Below are 12,622 nucleotides of genomic sequence, written 5' to 3' on the forward strand. Positions count from 1 at the left end.
TTAAAGGTAAATCGAGCAAATTTCAGCAGGTAGCCCCCCACATGACTCTCTACCCTTCAGGTAGCCCTCGACCTCAAAAAGGTTGGTGACCCCTGCTCTACATACTGTAGACGGCTGTTAACATTGCAATATATTGAAAATCTGCTTCTTCTTTTCCCACATCCCTTTCCTCCGCCCACAGCCCAGTGTTTTGATAGTCAGCTATATCGAGTCGGCCAAGGCGGCCGCCCAGTTTGGCTTCTACCAGAAGGCGGAATGGAAACCAGACGACTCCATGATCGCTGTGGCGGTGAGTAGGCCTACGCCACTCCTACAACAACATCTCCCCTTTGTCTCTCTCCCACTGTCACCTCCTTTACTCTGACTTTGTGACACATACATGATCACACATACGCACACACACACACACACGCACGCACACGCACACACACACACACACACACACACACACACACACACACACACACACACACACACACACACACACACACACACACACACACACACCTTTCACACCTGGCATTAAACCACAGGAACGCAATGCAACCTCCTCTCCTCACTGTCAGGTGGAAAGAAGCGGCTGGCGACTTCACATGTATCAGAGGAGGCGCGTGCTAGTCGACAACTCGTCTTACTCATGTATTTTCACACAAGTGGATTATTTATTATTATTTATTATTATTATTATTTTTTTTTTGCTGAAATCAGAGAAAATGTCACTGTAGTAAGTAAACCCACCGACAGTTGCTGAAGCTAAGCTAACGTCACTTGATGCTTAACATCCAAATGTGAAACGTTGTAACTTCAACAGAGAACAAATCTGTTTTGCTTCATGCTGCATGATTACAAACATGATTATAGTTTAAGTGTTTAAACTTTAAATACATGTCGGGTAGCTCATCTGGTTTTTCTTGCTAGTGGAAAAGGTTTCAGCCTGAAGCCAAAACTACTTACCGAGGCTTAGCCCTTGTTCACACAGGACGTAGCAGAGCTGAAGCTCGAGGCAGGCACAAGCTGAACTGACGCCTAACCGTCCACACAAGAAGCCTTCTCTTTTCCTCTCAGCGCCTCCTCGGCTGCAATTTGGCGATTTGTAACTCGGCGTCTATGACCCGTGTCCTTGAACTTTGACCTCATTTTTACAGGTCTGACAGGTTATAAATAAGCATGAACCCATAACCCCAGGGGCTTCCTTCGTGTCGTCATAGCTGTGTGCCTTAGGTCAACTCTCAAGCACAATACACACAGATCAATGTTATCTAAGCCGTCACAAGATTAGATTCAACAGGTTCCTTCCTTACATCCACTGTCATGCCTCTTGAGTCAATTATTCCACAACAGTTATAATAATAATATATATAATAATAATAACATACAATAAAAATATTAAATTGTTAGTTGTTTAGTGCAGTGCAAGATAACCGCTAGTCTTATTTGAGCTAAAATGGCTAAATGTAAGTTAAAAGATCCGACACAGGCTCACGGCGCCTATAACAAATTTGGAGTTAGCCCAAATTTGGAGTCCCTGTCTCTGCCCTGGGCGCATTGAGGAGATTCATGATTCATGAAACCAGAGGGAAGAGCACCTCCTACTGGTCGTCCAACACCACTTCCAGCACCAGTCTCCCATCCAAGGAGTATCCTAGGCACAGACCTGCTTAGCTTCCCCAGGAAAGCCAGTAATGTCATGCAGGAGCCAGACTGGTGCTGAGAAGCCTAATATTGTCAGCTGTACTGACCTTGCCTGCCCAGCTTTCACAACAAAGGTAGCACAGAAGCCCATTTTGGAGGCAGGAAAAACCTGGAGATATTTTTACAGATATTGGTGCTCCAGAGGTGGTCGTGAAAAAACCCAGCAGCTTCTGATGTCTTCAGGCAGCAGTTGCTGTTGGTGATGATGATGATGTTATTGTTGGTTGCGTGTCACTCAGCTGACCTGCGCTCTCTGCTCTCGCCACTGTACAGAGAAACATGAAGCCATGTTTCCATCTGCTGTGGCCACGACAATGGCAGCGGGCTTGATTTCAGGCCGTGCGTCTGCATGTCTGATTGGACCAATGAGAAAGAGTGTGTGTGTGTGTGTGTGTGTGTGTGTGTGTGTGTGTGTGTGTGTGTGTGTGTGTGTGTGTGTGTGTGTGTGTGTGTGTGTGAAAGACGAAGAGAGCGAGAGAGGAATTGAGTCGAGACTGTCTGTCCGGCTGCCAGTGTTTCCAAATGACTCATTCGTATGCAAGTCTACTGGAGTTAGTAATGTAGGCTACTGCTGTGTGTGTGTGTGTGTGTGTACACACTGAACCATTGAACCATCTGGGATCTAAAACATGTTTGCAGTCGAACATTTCCAAGTTTATTAACACATTAAGTGCCAGAGACGGACTAATTCGTCTTACATAATCCAGCGCTTAAGTGCCAAGGACGGACTAACTCGTCTTACATAAAGATTTTTTTTTTTTGACAGTGGGACATCAATCAACCGCTTTTACATCTTCGAGATCACTATTGGAGCAAGATAATGTGTATAATCTATTTTACCGACCCACTAAGTGTTGACAGTGCTCCCCCAGACGACCGAAATCAAAGAAAAAACTGCCGCGGGACCAAGCCGTTCAAGGAAATGCCGTGGCGATTTTACAGTAACAGACTTGTCTTGCCTGAGAGCGGCCGCGCACCGGCAGCAGCACACAGAGAGCGGAGAGCGATTTGCAAAATAGATCATAGGTGAAACACACTTTGAAACACCTCAGAAAGGCCAGAATCAACATCTGCCCATCGCCCACGCATTCCCCGGCCCATCTTGACTCGCACAAGGAGCGTCTGCACGCAGGCAAGCAGGCAGGCAGGCACACAGGCAGGCAGCAGCAAAAGCGCTTCTGACACGCCCGCTGTACAGCGGAGGGAGGAGGGAGGAGGGAGGAGGGAGGAGGGAGGAGGGAGGAGGGAGTTTGAATGAGAGGGGTGTTTCCTGTTGTTATGGAGGAAATTACTGTTCAAAACTATTGTTTAGAATGTCTGACGGTCTTACTGATGCCAAAAATGAATGGTTAAAGTGACTGTTTCACAAAAAGCCATTTATCTCTGAATAAATTTCCAGACGCTGAAACCATGCTGTACTCAACGGCTAATATCTACATAACTACTAACTCTGCAAACTAACTCTTTTAGACAGAGAAAGCACACATTCTATTAGTTATTTTTAGATGATTGGTGTTCATGAATTCTTAACAGAAAAGAATCCTCGGCTGTCTCTAAAATGAGCCAGAATCGTCAAAAACACCCCTGGCACAACTTACCTACAGGAATGAAAACATGGCTGGCATTCAATGTGTTAACATACACTTTTATGTTGATCTACATCGTTCTCGTCAATTTATATTTCATCGTGTCACAGGCTGAGACTCATATGCTATCGCTAGCGACATTTAGGTTACATTCCAGTGTGTGTAAACCAGACGTACCTACCTCCTTTAGGATTGAGAAGCTTGGATAACACTTGGCATGCTGCAGTACCGTCCTCCACATCATATTACAAGAGCAGGATTTTCCCCTTCAAATGTTTTCTGCACGGCGGCTCCAGCTGCAGTCTGCACCGGCTGCAGACAGTCTGCACCGGCTGCAGACAGTCTTCACCGGCTGCAGTCTGCACCGGCTGCAGACAGTCTGCACCGGCTGCAGACAGTCTTCACCGGCTGCAGTCTGCACCGGTTGCAGACAGTCTGCACCGGCTGCAGACAGTCTTCACCGGCTGCAGTCTGCACCGGTTGCAGACAGTCTGCACCGGCTGCAGTCTGCACCGGCTGCAGTCTGCACCGGTTGCAGACAGTCTGCACCGGCTGCAGTCTGCACCGGCTGCGCTCTGCACCGGCTCCAGTCTGCACCGGCTCCGGTCTGCACCGGCTGCAGACAGTCTGCACCGGCTGCAGACAGTCTGCACCGCCTGCAGTCTGCACCGGCTGGCTCAGACTCGTGCGTTTGTGACCTAATAGGTGACATATAGGCAGTGTAGGAATTGAGCCAGGTGCAACTTAGGGCAAAGATGCCCCCAAGAAATCTCAGAATGCCCCTAAAAATTGCCCCCAATATTTTTGATAATTTTATTTTCATTCAATGAATTTAATTTCCATCTCTAACACACACTCAGCAGCACCTGCAAAGCTGGTTGACAAGTGCCCCCAAAATTTTGTAAATGCCCCCAGTTTTTAGAGAGTGGGGGCAAAGGTTGTCCCCAAAATATGTTTTTAATTTCCTACACTGCATATAGGCTATATATTTTACTACTTCCCCTTTAATCTAATAATAGGCCTACATCAAGTCCAGTTAATCCTACAGTTGGTAGCCCAGGAACTAATATGAGGGTCAGGAGCTGTTGTACAGAAGTCGGCGTGGGAGAGAGGGTAGAGATTGTTTCTCCCAAAACATCACTGTTTGTCCTTGGAGTCATCGTGACTAGTGACTACACACCTGCTGTGCTGCTGATAGGACTCAACACCAGTCACAACACACACAGGTCTGCTTTCAGCAACACACAGGTAATCCTGCAGAGTGATGAGAGCAGACATGCATTCGGATGCCTCAAGAGGCACGTGTAGGAAGTAACTACATTTAAGAAACTAGAGATTAGCTTAAAAGTTCATATAATGTCCCAGAAACAGAGATGCTCACAAGTCATTTTTTGCCAATCTTTGAGGGGCAAGTCCAAGTCAAGTCTCAAGTCTTTGACGGGCAAGTCAAGTCTCAAATCTTTGGTCACAAGTCAAGTCTCAAATCTTTGGTCACAAGTCAAGTCTCAAATCTTTGGTCACAAGTCAAGTCTCAAATCTTTGGTCACAAGTCAAGTCTCAAGTCTTTGGTCACAAGTCCAAGTCAAGTCTCAAGTCTCTTATGGATGAGCGTTCTATCATCTGCTGCATGCCATCCGGTCTAACTAAGGAATTCAAAGCATGTACTACTATATTATCCTTACTCCTGTATTAGCATACAATATCAGGATTGATTAATTGACATTCTTATTAGTAGACATTTTCCTTAATGTTAATCCACCAAAAAATAAAATGAAAAATAAAGATTTTTAACCTCAAGTCCAAGTCAAGTCGAAGACGACAAGTCTCAAGTCAAGTGTCAAGTCACTGTGGGTGACTTAAGTGTGACTCAAGTCCAAGTCTCAAGTCCACATGCCCATCTCTGCCCAGAAATGTGGATGTTGGGGTGGAGGAGGGGCCGTGGGAAAAGCAAAGGATATAAATTGGGAAAGTACATGTGATTGGGCATTGCAGTACTAAATGTCATAAATGTCCTCCAAATAAGTTCATGTTAACAAAAAACGAACTGTGGAGGGGAAAAAAAGCTCATTTCCGACAGCGGAGGCCATGTTTCCTTTAGAGCAGCTGTTGTGATGATTAATTTAATGTAGGCAATCCATAAACTTGTTTATTCAAAAGCTCAACTGTCCAACAAGAAAGATGAACAGAAATGTGGTCAAATGAAAGTTCTGGTATACGATTAGAGAAATAGCAGAAGACAGAGGTTTGTTTGTTTGTGTGTATAAATAAGTAATATGAGGTAGTTCTCCCACAGAGGTTGTTAAAATGTTGCGTTGGGTAAAAGCAATGCAATAATTAAGCAATATATCACGAGAGCAAGTGTGTTGTGGTGAATATATCCCCCTGATCAGTTGTTATCCCACGAGGCCGCAGGCTGCTCGAGTGCTATATTGCTTTTATAAAAGGGTTCCAAGTATAATAATATAATAATAATAATACTATAAGTCCGACTGGCATGGTATTCTGAGAGTCAGTTGAAACACTACTGTAAGGCGGGACCTCTAGCAAGAAGATAGACGTGCGGGTGATTTGATTGGATCGTTCTGGAGACTGAAGTCGACATTGGCCAATCCTGGCGCTTGCCTGGACTTTTTACAAAGCCCGACACCAGAGCCATATGCCCACACCAAGTAACGTTACGTCTTATTTAGAAATGCGGGGTTAAGAGTGAGGGCGCGCGAGAGAGGGGTTAAGACATTAGCCCGCGTCTATTCTTGTACAAAACATCATTTTCTGCGAAGTATTAGTAAAGTTATAAGCGAAGATCGATTCACAAGGATCTGAAAAGCTGTCTCCGCCATTTTGTTTTTGAGGTACTTTTAGTAAGAGAGTTGCGCCATCATGCGTCCGACTAGTGACCCTCCATACAGCAGATCAGGAGAAAGCTGTTTGGCTCGAGTGCAGCGCTGCCTTTTAGTAAGAGAGTTGCCATGGCAACCAATAACCCATGGCCATGGGTTATTGAACTCGGTTACTGGAATTATACAATGGCTGTGAACCAATCAGATTGCTTGATTTGAGAGAGCCATTTTATAATATATAATAATGTAATAATAATATATATAATAATAACTTCCTGTTCTCCAAAATGTAGCTCAAAAATGGGCCAAGATGGGAGAGCATCCTTTTAAGATATTGGCATGACGACCTCTCCAGTCTCTCTCTCTCTGTGTGTGTGTGTGTGTGTGTGTGTGTCTCTTTGTCTCTCTCTCTCTCTCTCTCTCTCTGTGTGTGTGTGTGTGTGTGTGTGTCTCTCTCTCTCTCTCTCGCTCAGTTCCTCCCTCCATCTCTACGTCTTACAGTGAGGCCAAAGTACACATGAATGAATGCTGTGAATGTGTCTGTGAAAGCAGTAACTCCAGTCCGGTGCAGTCCAGTCCAGGGCCCAACCTGCCAAACACAACAGGCAGCAGGTGTAGGAGATACAAATACCAGGGCACTCTCTCACCAAAGAACTTGTATTGCTACCAACCATTGATAGTATAATCTACCAACTGAAGGCTCATCGGTTGTTCCATGGCAACACCAGCGTACAGCAAAATCTGCCATTTTGGCCTGAATAATGCCAGTAAAAGTTCCCGCCTACAAAGTGCTGTACAAAAGCTCCTCGGCCGGTCATGGTGTGTCTCTCTGTCATGGTTCTGTGCGGTGTCTCCCATTGGAGCGTGGAGGCATTTTCAGGCCAAAATGGCGGCAGTAGCAAAAAAAAGCACCAGAGCTTCGTCTCTTGGCTTCTATACTCTTTGCTCGGACCTGAATGCTGTGTGTGTGTGTGTGTGCGTGTGTGTGTGTGTGTGTGTGTGTGTTTGCATGCGTGTGTGTGCGTGCGTGCGCAGAGACCGCCTTCATCAGATGTCTCTGTTGAGTCCAGACCAAGTAGCAAGTCACAATCAAACAGGAAGTGTGTCTGTAGGCAGCAGCTTGCTTACATTTGAGCTAACCGAAGATGTAAGCACCTGCAGTGGTTGCCAGCCGCAACACCGTGTGGTTGGTTGACTGTGTGTGTGTGTGTGTGTGTGTGTGTGTGAGAGAGAGAGAGATGGCAAAATGTGATCCTATAGACACCTTGTAGCAGGAACTACCACAGAAGCCGTTTGAGTAGGTGTTTATATGTCTGTCTGTCTGCCTGTCTGTCTGCCTGCCTGCCTGCCTGCCTGTCTGTCTGTCTGCCTGCCTGCCTGCCTGCCTGTCTGTCTGCCTGTCTGTCTGTCTGTCTGCCTGTCTGTCTGTCTGTCTGCCTGCCTGCCTGCCTGCCTGTCTGTCTGTCTGTCTGCCTGCCTGTCTGCCTGTCTGCCTGCCTGTCTGTCTGTCTGTCTGCCTGTCTGCCTGTCTGTCTGCCTGCCTGCCTGTCTGTCTGCCTGCCTGCCTGCCTGTCTGTCTGTCTGCCTGTCTGTCTGTCTGCCTGTCTGCCTGCCTGTCTGCCTGTCTGTCTGTCTGTCTGTCTGTCTGTCTGTCTGTGCCTGCCTGCCTGTCTGTCTGCCTGTCTGCCTGTCTGTCTGTCTGTCTGTCTGCCTGCCTGCCTGTCTGTCTGTCTGTCTGCCTGTCTGTCTGTCTGTCTGCCTGTCTGTCTGCCTGTCTGTCTGTCTGTCTGCCTGTCTGTCTGTCTGTCTGTGGACAGATGTTTTTTTGGTCAACAAAAATAAACATGTTCTTCACAATACAGGTTTGAGCATCCTATCAGGGCGGATAAACTACTCACTCAGTTCCTCTAGACCAGGGGTTCACAAGCTTTTTCATCTTGGGACCCAAAAGATACATTTTGTGTCACCCTGGGACCAAAACTCGCAAAAAAGACATATGGTAATGAGTTTCCATGACGACCAGTTGGTGACCCAACTGTCATTCTAGCCAATACTCCACTTCTGTTTTAGCATTTCAGTCTGGAATATGGAATATCTTTCAATAATCTAGGATTTAGCTGCTAAATTGTCAATACCGCCGTCTGCTCGCTACCCAGGCACTTATATGTATGTACTTAACCTAACTAACTATCCGGTGTGCACAACATTGTCAGACTAAACTCCGGCTGACACCCCAAAAACCTACAATCCGCCACAGAAAAATGTATATTGTTTGTTTATTAACTGGCCCCTGGCCTTCTATCATTTCACGAAAGTGGCCCCCGGGCAAAGCAAGTTGAGTATCCCTGTCTTAGCGGGTGCTTGATGACTGGGATGTGTTCTCACCTCACCTTGGTTTCGCATGGAGAATGTTTTGATTGGGCGAGCAGCATCGATGTCTGTCGTCCTACCCAGTGAACCGTTGTTCATCACTGTTGCAACAGACGGGCCTAGTCTCTATCGGAAAATAAATAGCCGTATTGAATTACTGTCAAAAGTCACATGAGCATAGAGGCTAAGTAATGACTGGCCTATAATGTGATCAGGCAGTAATGAGAATACGCTCAGCTGACCACCATGACCCATTTAGAAGAACATGTATCATGATCAGTCAGTGGCTTATTGATTGATGCATCTCTTAATGAGAAATATGCACTGACTCTCAGCATGTTGTCCCTAATAAGCACAGTCCTCCATATAGAGAGGCAAAGTGACCGTCTACTTCCTGCTTCAGCACTGTACCAGAGATTTTCATCCGCCATTTATTTTCCCCATGGACAATTCGTAAAATGCTTATACAAATAGTTTTACTTTGTCAAACCAAACGGTTCAGCTATATTTAGAATCGGGAGAGACCGTAGAACATTTCACTCGGACCAAAACTTGAAAATAAACAACACGGAAAAAATATTTTCTTTAAATCCGCGATTTTTCTACGTTTTGGTCCGAGTGAAATGTTACGTGGTCTCTCCTGTTTCTAAACATATCTGAACCGTTTGGTTTGACGAAGTGAAACTATTTTTTATAAGCATTTTACGAAATGTCTATGGGAAAATAAATGGCGGATGAAAATCTCTGGTACAGTGCCGAAGCAGGAAGTGACGTTCCACTTTGGCTCTCTAGATGAATAGCTAAGACAGTGTGGAAACAAGTTAGCATTTTGGTCTCTTGGCGATTTATCTTCACTGAAAGCTCTTGTGTGTCTGTGTTCACACCACACAAAGAAAGTCACACAGTTTGGGTATTTCCACTCGGTAACCTCTTGAACACACACACACACACACACACACACACACACAGACACACACACACACACACACACACACACACACACACACACACACACACACACACACACGCACACACACACACACTCGGGGGGGGAAAACAGCTGACTCAAGCTGCTATGTCTGGATTCCAGAATTGACATTCCAGAGGCATAGCATGATGAGACAGATAGCTGAGATTGACCACTTTCTCCACCTCCTAACTCCCACCTTCCCTAGTAGCAGACAGGCTCCAAGTATTCCTCCTCCTCACCTCACACAGCCTCTCGTCTCCACACATTTTGCAGTAAAAAAAAAAAAGACCATGACTCTCTGTCCTTCTGACGGAATACGTTTAAATTAAGTTGAACTTTTCAAGTCCGATGTACGCATCCAATGAATATTCCTGAACATCTAGCAGGCTGGCTAGCTGCTAGTTTGTTTGTCAGCTTTTCTCTCTGAGGAGCTCGAGCTAACCTTTCTCACTCGAGGTCGTATTCTAGCGTAATTGCAGGCTGGAGGAGCCTTTGGAGGAGTGGACCGCGGCACATGAAACGGCCATATTTGCCCAGGCAGCAGTAAGTCTTCGCTACAACCACCAGCTGTTTTCCAGATGTTTGGCTGCTCACACACACACACCCTCCTCCAGACCCGGGCGCTAACGTAATCACCCTCCAAAAAACCCATGGCTAGCTCTATGTTTAGCTCTCGTGTGTGTGTGTGTGTGTGTGTGTGTGTGTGTGTGTGTGTGTGTGTGTGTGTGTGTGTGTGTGTGTGTGTGTGTGTGTGTGTGTGTGTGTGTGTGTGTGTGTGTGTGTGTGTGTGTGTGCGTGCGTGCGTGCGTGCGTGGGAGGGAGGGAGGGAGATGAGGAAAGACAGAGTTGTTTGTGTGGCAGGAGTTTAGAAAGCGTTAGGGGAAATACTTTCCGCCATTTAATTCTGTTCCTGTGTGTTTTGGTTTCTGTCCGAGGCCAGAGTCACAGAGTGTTCCCTCGCTGTTTTTTACACTCTCCCTCAGCAGCACTCCGGGAATAGGAAATAAGAACTTCATGTACAATCAGAATAGCTATCGAGCACATTTTTTCATTTTAATTGATGCAGACCACAACTAGTTGTGCTTATGTTTAAGTAATTAGCTGATGTAAAAAAAAATAAGCATAAAAAGTAACGAGCAATAATTCACAATTAGACCACACATATGCACATTTCCAAAATGCAGCATGGCAGGAGCAGCCCACCCTACTCTGCCTCTGTCATCCTGCATTTTGAAATTTGGCCACACTGAGCAGCTCCACTGCAGCCTGGAGCGGTTGGGGTAAAGGGCCTTGCTCAAGGGCACCTTTTGTGGTGGTAATGAGGGAGGGGCAAGCGCTGCTGCTGAGTCTGTTGCCCCCCCCCCCCCGCAGGCCCGCACCTAGAATGAACCCTCGACCTCAGACATTCCCAACCTGTGGGCCAATATATTGCAAGTGGGCCGCCAAATCATTCGCAAAACACTTCGATCTTTGTGAAGAAAAACTAATTATGATTATCCACGAGAGTGCATTTCTCTATTGTCCTCTAGAGAGAGGGTGGCGTCAGCGGAGGACCAAAATGCGAGACTCATTAGCCAATGAACAGCCAGGAATGGGTCTAGTGCTACTTTTGCATGCTAAAATAAAGCTGATAATGTACAATTTGATTCAAGGGGGGAAAAACCCCTTTCAGAGTACAACACAAACTGTCTATTTTGAAGCAACTCGACAGTGCTGCTTAATCCAGGAGCTTACTTCCTGGAACTCTTGAGAGTAAAAAACTGCTCCATTGGAGTGAATGGAGATGTCGGGACTCTTCTATCTACACGGCTCTGCATTTCTCCATTGTTGAATGATACCGTTATTTAATTTGTAATCAATTATTCGTTAATTGTCCTATTGGAGAGGAGAGACAGCCCCTCACTTTTAGTGTTTGATTTCTGTGCGGTGCTGATGGACAGCTCCTTCTATCGTTAAAATAATAAAGTGCTCTGAGAAACGCATTATTTGACCTGGGTACCGTTTGCGGTCGAATGTGGCCCGCAAACTCTTTTGAGATTTTCACGTGGGCGAGGAGTCGGAAATGGTTTTGGAACCACTGCTCTACCTAGAACAATAGACTGATGTAACGCTGGAGAGGGAGAGACCCAGACATCTTTCGTCTTTTCATGCCTCCTAACCACATCCAGTAAGACAGTGCAACTGATGCCTATCTCACCTCTGCATACCGACACAGCATGCAGGTCTTTATCAACATCTATGTGTGCTGTGCTGTGTGCACCCTATGCAAACACGTTCAAGCGTGCAGAACAAAGGGTTAAACTGGCCATCACCCGGTCTACTACTTTCTGCTGAGTCGCCACTTTCCACTCCAGTGCAAAACTCATCGTCTTTTCATTCTACATGCAGGCCTGAACAAGATTTTTTTTTTTTTTTCGGGTTTCTGTTTTTACAGCAATGCTCCAATCCTTTGATGTTGCTTTAGCTCAAAGTGCTATAATGTTTAGCCTAAATATTTTAGAAGAATTATCGCAAGATCTAACTATGCGTCCGTCCCGTTACCAGGCTATTATCTCCTATGGAATTTGGATAGAAAAGGAGATAGACCCTGCCGGCTGTGAGAGGGTGGTGTTGTGTCATGCAGATGTGGTGGGACGCATCTCAATTGTGGCTTGGCTCTCTATCAACCCTTTCAAGCACAGATTTTTTTTCACTGATCTGACGAGACAAGGTGAAGTCACCTCCATCAAAGGAGGAATGGGACTGTGGATGCTTTCATGGATGTAGACGCTATCAAGCCACCAGATGAAAGGAGAGAGACAGAGGAGACACTCAAGACTGCTGAAGTTCATCCCAGGCTGCCAAGTAGTGTTCACACCCCCCCCCCCCCCCCCCGCCTCTCCTTTATATACTTTCATGAGGTGGCCGCGCCCACCACCGCAAACCACCTGCCTTAAGGTACAGTAGCTGGCCACTCACACGTTTCCTTTCTGCACCCCTCCTCCTCCTCCTCCTCCTCCTCCTCCTCCTCCTCCTCCTCCTCCTCCTCCTCCTCCTCCTCCTCCCCTTCCCCCTCCTTCTCCTCCTCCTCCTCCTCCTCCCGCCTTCCCCCTCCTTCTCCTCCTCCCCCTCCTCCTTCTCCTCCTCCCCTCCTCTCCTCTCCTCTCCCCTCCTCCTCCTCCTCC

Source organism: Poromitra crassiceps, assembly GCF_964638095.1.
Source record: "Poromitra crassiceps genome assembly, chromosome: 21".
NCBI lineage: Eukaryota > Metazoa > Chordata > Actinopteri > Beryciformes > Melamphaidae > Poromitra > Poromitra crassiceps.